We start from the raw sequence: 5514 nt of genomic DNA, 5'->3' as shown, positions 1-5514 counted from the left end.
AACGAATCTTTAATGTGACTCGGGAACAACCAGTCGTCTCGGAGAGTGATTCGTTCAGTCGCGCATGCGCAACATTAGTCAAGTAGTTCACCTGGTTCGAGTCTTCGGGTTTTTCGAGTCGATCGTTCATCACGTGACAGACCCATAAGCTTTAACCAATGCTGACAAGTCTTGGGGTTTGAGTCGTTCATTCATCACGTGACAGACCCGTATTCTTTAACCAATGCAGTCTGAGCCGGAAAGAGAATTGATTAGTTCATCTCTCGGGTCTTCGGGTTTTTCCGAGTCGTTCGGTCATCACGTGACAGCCCTATAAGCCCAAACCCGAAGACTTGTCTGATAAGAGGTGAGGTGAGCTAATCATAGACTGAAGACCCAGGTAAACAATTAATTAATCTTTTCTGTTTCTTATAGCAGTTTTGTATTGTTTGTAGTGTGATCAACGTTTGCGTAAGTAGTAGACATTTTAGGGAAGTAACACGTAACATTTTAATTATATTTTGTTAAAATGAACGAAATGACTCGAAAAAAGATTTGTTCATTTTGCTGAACGAGACTCAAAGGTCCGAGTCGGTAAAATGATCTGAACTTCCCATCACTAACTGAAATCTGTTTTGTACCTTTGTAATACACTGATAACCACCAAATGCAGGTGGTGATGTGAAAGTCACATGATGAACCAAAGCCCATCAGAAGTTGCTTTTAAATAATTACATATATAGAAGGTGCACAGTGTCATTCACACATACACTAAACACCATCGTGGTAACATACATGACACTGAAATAATGCAATAAACATTCATTTAACAACATTAGGTGTAACACACAACCCTAATATACACAACTGATAAGAAAAAACTAAGAAGAAACATAGTTATTTCACCAAAAATCATCAAATTTGAAATGTAACGCAGGGAATTCTGGGAATGTCAATTTACGGTTATTCACTGTAAATTATAGAGTCTTTTTTACTTCCAAAAACGGTATACTAACGTAAAATTAATGTCCAATACATGCAATGTCCAATACAGTTTTTCACCGTAGGGGAATTTACCGTTAACCGTTTAACAGGTTTTTTACTGTAGCATTTTTACAGTCTTTTACCGTTAAATTCACTGTCATTTTTTACAGTGCATATGTACATTAACTGACAGTCTGATAAGCTACTACTAAATATTTTAGAAACTTAATTTGCTGTAAATTTGCTTTGCAACTATTTGTATCGTGAAAAGCGCTATACAAATAAACTTGAATTTAATTGAATTTAATAGTTTAAATATTTACTTCCAGCAAATAAACACATAAATGAACACATCTGTGGAATTTCAAACAGACCTCTTTGCATACATTGGTTCATTTCCAAATATCCTATATCCATCTAAATGAAGCCCTTGAGACTATGTAAATGAATGATGTAAATTTTTTTTAGGTTTTGAAGCATGACATGATTATGAAATGTGCTGCGATTTATCGGTTACTGATCGCTATTGGCCTAAGTCTGATCGGTCGTCTAAAGGCCGATCTCATAAACCGATCTTAAGCTGACTACGTGCCTGCAGTGAGAGGTTTGGCATGACATGCAGTGGCACCGTCTCAATCTCTGTCCGGTGCGGGTAAAATAATTATAATGCTGAAGGTGAGGTACAATTCATTTTTCTTTATTGAAATAACTTACAAAGTTAATAGAAAAAGAATAGAGCAAGCTAGTGTTAGAGGCCTTTTTTTGCTTTTGTTAATCAGAAGTCAGAAAGTAAGAATTATAATTGTATAATAAATAAAAATAAAACAAATAGATAAAATGCAAAAAGATTAGAGAAGGAAGTGTTAGTTGTTTTTTTATTTTTATTTTTATTTTTTTATATAAAGAATAGAGTTAGAATAGAGAGTGCTAGAGTTAGAGGGTCAAATAAAGGTGGAAGAGATGTGTTTTTAGCCGATTCTTGAAGATGGCTAAGGACTCAGCTGCTCGGACTGAGTTGGGCAGGTCATTCCACCAGGGAGGAACATTTAATTTAAAAGTCTGTGAAAGTGATTTTGTGCCTCTTTGAGATGGCACAATAATACGTTGTTCACTTGCAGAACGCAAGCTTCTAGAGGGCACATAACTCTGAAGTAATGTATTTAGGTAAAGGGGTGCAGAGCTAGTGGTGGTTTTGTAGGCAAACATTAATGCCCTGAATTTTATGCGAGCAGCTATTGATAATATGGCAATTTCCCCATTGTATGATCAAACATTTAGGTGAGATAATTATATAGGCTGTATGAAAAATGTAAAAAAAAAAAAGCCCCCCGCTCCACCCGTCAATTCACAGAGCATCACTATAAATAAATCTGCATGATAAAAATTAAAGAAAGGCTTCAAAAATATCGGTATCGGTGATCGTTTCGGCAGATATTGCTTCCTGTGATCGACGATCGGTGATCGGCTCCAAAAATCCTGATCGGAGCACCCTTAATGAAATGATAAAGTTTTTCAAATGGATAAAGATAAATGTAGCCTACTTTTATTCTCCTATGGAATTATCATATGTAATGTTCATGTTAGTAGCAAATTACTGTAAGGGAGGGTTGTACAAGATTAACTCTTAAAAATAAAGGTTCTTCAGCTGTGCTTTCCAGCAGGTTCAGCAAAGAACGATTATGCTGTGCAGAGTTTCTAAATTTGCTCTGAAAAGGTTGCATCACATATTCTTCAGGCTATCCGTGGCCTATTGGTTTTCAGGCTTCAGTATGGAGAACTAGAGAATAAAACTGGTTTCAAAAAACTTACCAAGTTACCAACTTCTAACATTGCATCCAGCTGAAACAACGTCTTGTCGACTGACATTAATTTGGATGCTACAGTGCTACAGAACAGCTTATTTAAACATACAATATACACTGTAGTCTATGTAATATGTCATTGTTCTACACTAAATTATAGAGATGATTATATAACCTAATGTATGCCTTTATAGAGTAGCTTTTGTAATCACGGTTGTTGTTTATTGAACAATGTGAACAGACTACTGTTCATTTAGGCTACTTGTTCATTTAGCCTATGGTGCCCTCTGCTGTTGGATTTAGTAAAACAGCTCGAAACTGGCCAGCTGAAGGATGCGCATGGGTTATTATGACTTTATTCCGAGTTTGGTGATAACACTTTATATTGTTTAAATAGCCTACGCGTTTAGACTTTTTAAAAAATTCAAATGTTAGGATAACTATGCAGGTCTATTCTTCTCCCACGTGCTATATGTGTTTAAAATACAGTATTGAATTAATATGTTACATTGTTTTACATTTTTCTCTAAAACGATAAAAAACGATAATACAATAAATAAATTACAATTAAAAATAAACTAAACAAACAAACAATTAAATGCTTTTCCAAATTGTTAGCGCATGCGTATTGTTGTATTTCATTTTATTATTATTATTATTATTTGATTGTATCGTTTTATTGTTGTTCTTTTATAAGTTCATAATTATTATCTTTATAAAATAAAAAAATAAACTATATTTATATTGTTTAATTTTGTAATAATAATTATATTATCATTATCATTAAAATGATTGTTATTTTATTATTCTTATGATTATATTTATTTAAAAAGTATATACATTTATAATAATTCTAATAATAATAAAAACTATTATAATTATTATTTATAGTTATTCATTATAATGATCATGTAATTTTAAGAAGAATTCTGTACTAGTAGACTTTATGGTCCTTTAATGATTTAAAAACCGGACTCAAAATCTGGTTTAGTAGGTATTCACGGAAATGAATTCTGGATACCCTTCACTGAAATTATTGCAACAAAGCTAACATACTTAAACATACACTTCCTGACCCTTGTAACGCAAAGTCGAAGGGGAGGGGGCGAGCCCTACCACTGATCTCTGTTGCATCTCCCGAGCGACTTCCCTGACAGCACGTCAAGAACCGCGAGAGACACCGCGCGGCCACTTCCGGTTGGGCAGAGAGCTGGAAAAATAGCAACGGCTGAGAGGAGCACAGCTGGGGAAGAAGGAGGCCAGGCTGGAGCTAAAGCGAGTCGCGGTGCAGAGGAATGGGCGACGTTTGATCGGAGAAGGTGAGGTGTGATATTTTTAACCGCGCATTATGTTTGCTCAGACGTCATCGTTGTTTTATTTATTTGACGCGGTTATACCGGACGCTTCTAAATACACGCCGCTAAGCGGCTAACTCGATAGCATTCCGTGACAGCTTTGGTACGAGCTAGCCTGACAGCAACTCGGCTGGCGCAAATGTAAGAAGGGGGAGCATGCAGCGCTGGGCAGATTATCTATCCGAGCAAAATTGTCATGATCTGACTTTTCCGCTTTACACAGCTCTTTAGCTCTTCAACGTCGCTTACGTGTTAATTTTCCCCTCAGATGCGTTCTGTGTTCGCTGCCAACCTTCACATTCCACATCCCCCTCAATCACAAGCAAGTGGGCCACTTCCCACCTTCCTGTTTGTTTTTAGACAAGAAAAACTTTTGATTACTACCGGAGACGTGAGGCAAATGTACCATACATTAACTTATTACGTTAAGGTATTTAAATATCGAAAGTTTAAGTCATTGGCTGTCTCTTAAACCAGTGAGCTGCCTAACTTACCTAGATAGTCTTTTTTGGTGGTGATGATTTATTTGAAGTTAAAGTGAAACTGCATTTGATTAGTTTAGTAACTTGATCGTGAAAAGCCACAATTAATGTATTCATTTTTTAACATTTGCAGTTGCATGTGTTTAAGGGAATTACTTTGTTACAGGTAGCCTAGTTTTAGTTCACCCGAAATGACAATGAAAGGGTGACTGTATTTAACATTCTGCCGTTTTTGGTTGAATTGTCCCTTTTAACTTCCACATATCACAATATGTGTGACTGTCCACAAACAGTGTTGTGTCTATTAGATGGCTTTTTAACATAACTTTAGATAACTTTTTTTTTTGATTGGCATGTAGGGAAATGCATCCTATTTTGTTAGTCTTTTGGATAAAAGCGGCTAATAAGTGGCTACCTGTAATTGACAAATGCAGATTAGTAGGTTAAAGGGGGTCATATGATGTTGCTAATAAGAACATTATTTTGTACCGTTTTTGGTTGAATTGTCCCTTTTAACTTCCACATATCACAATATGTGTGACTGTCCACAAACAGTGCTGTGTCTATTAGATGGCTTTTTAACATAACTTTAGATAACTTTTTTTTTTGATTGGCATGTAGGGAAATGCATCCTATTTTGTTAGTCTTTTGGATAAAAGCGGCTAATAAGTGGCTACCTGTAATTGACAAATACAGATTAGTAGGTTAAAGGGGGTCATATGATGTTGCTAATAAGAACATTATTTTGTATATTTGGTGTAATTAAATGTTTATGCTGTTTAAGGTTCAAAAAACACATTATTTTCCACATACTGTACATTATTGTTTCTGCTCTATGCCCCGCTTTTTGAAACGCATCGATTTTTACAAAACTCATCGGTCTGAAAAGCAAGGTGTGTTGTGATTGGCCAG

At 35.6% G+C, this 5514-nt stretch overlaps 1 protein-coding gene across 1 annotated transcript in view; it reads left to right on the top strand.

Moving 5' to 3' along the window:
- Positions 1-3952: 3952 nt before the first annotated feature.
- Positions 3953-5514, top strand: part of LOC107564041 (zinc finger and BTB domain-containing protein 34-like) — a 24133-nt gene continuing 22571 nt past the window's right edge. The window contains exon 1 of the mRNA XM_016249034.1: positions 3953-4084. The gene's annotated coding sequence lies outside the window, so the exon portion shown is untranslated. The remainder of the gene's footprint in view (positions 4085-5514) is intronic.

The sequence above is a fragment of the Sinocyclocheilus grahami genome, unplaced genomic scaffold, assembly GCF_001515645.1.
Source record: "Sinocyclocheilus grahami isolate Dianchi unplaced genomic scaffold, SAMN03320097.WGS_v1.1 scaffold903.1, whole genome shotgun sequence".
NCBI classification, from domain to species: domain Eukaryota; kingdom Metazoa; phylum Chordata; class Actinopteri; order Cypriniformes; family Cyprinidae; genus Sinocyclocheilus; species Sinocyclocheilus grahami.
The sequence above is the reverse complement of the archived record's forward strand: the minus strand, read 5'-3'. Positions and strand labels throughout refer to the sequence as shown.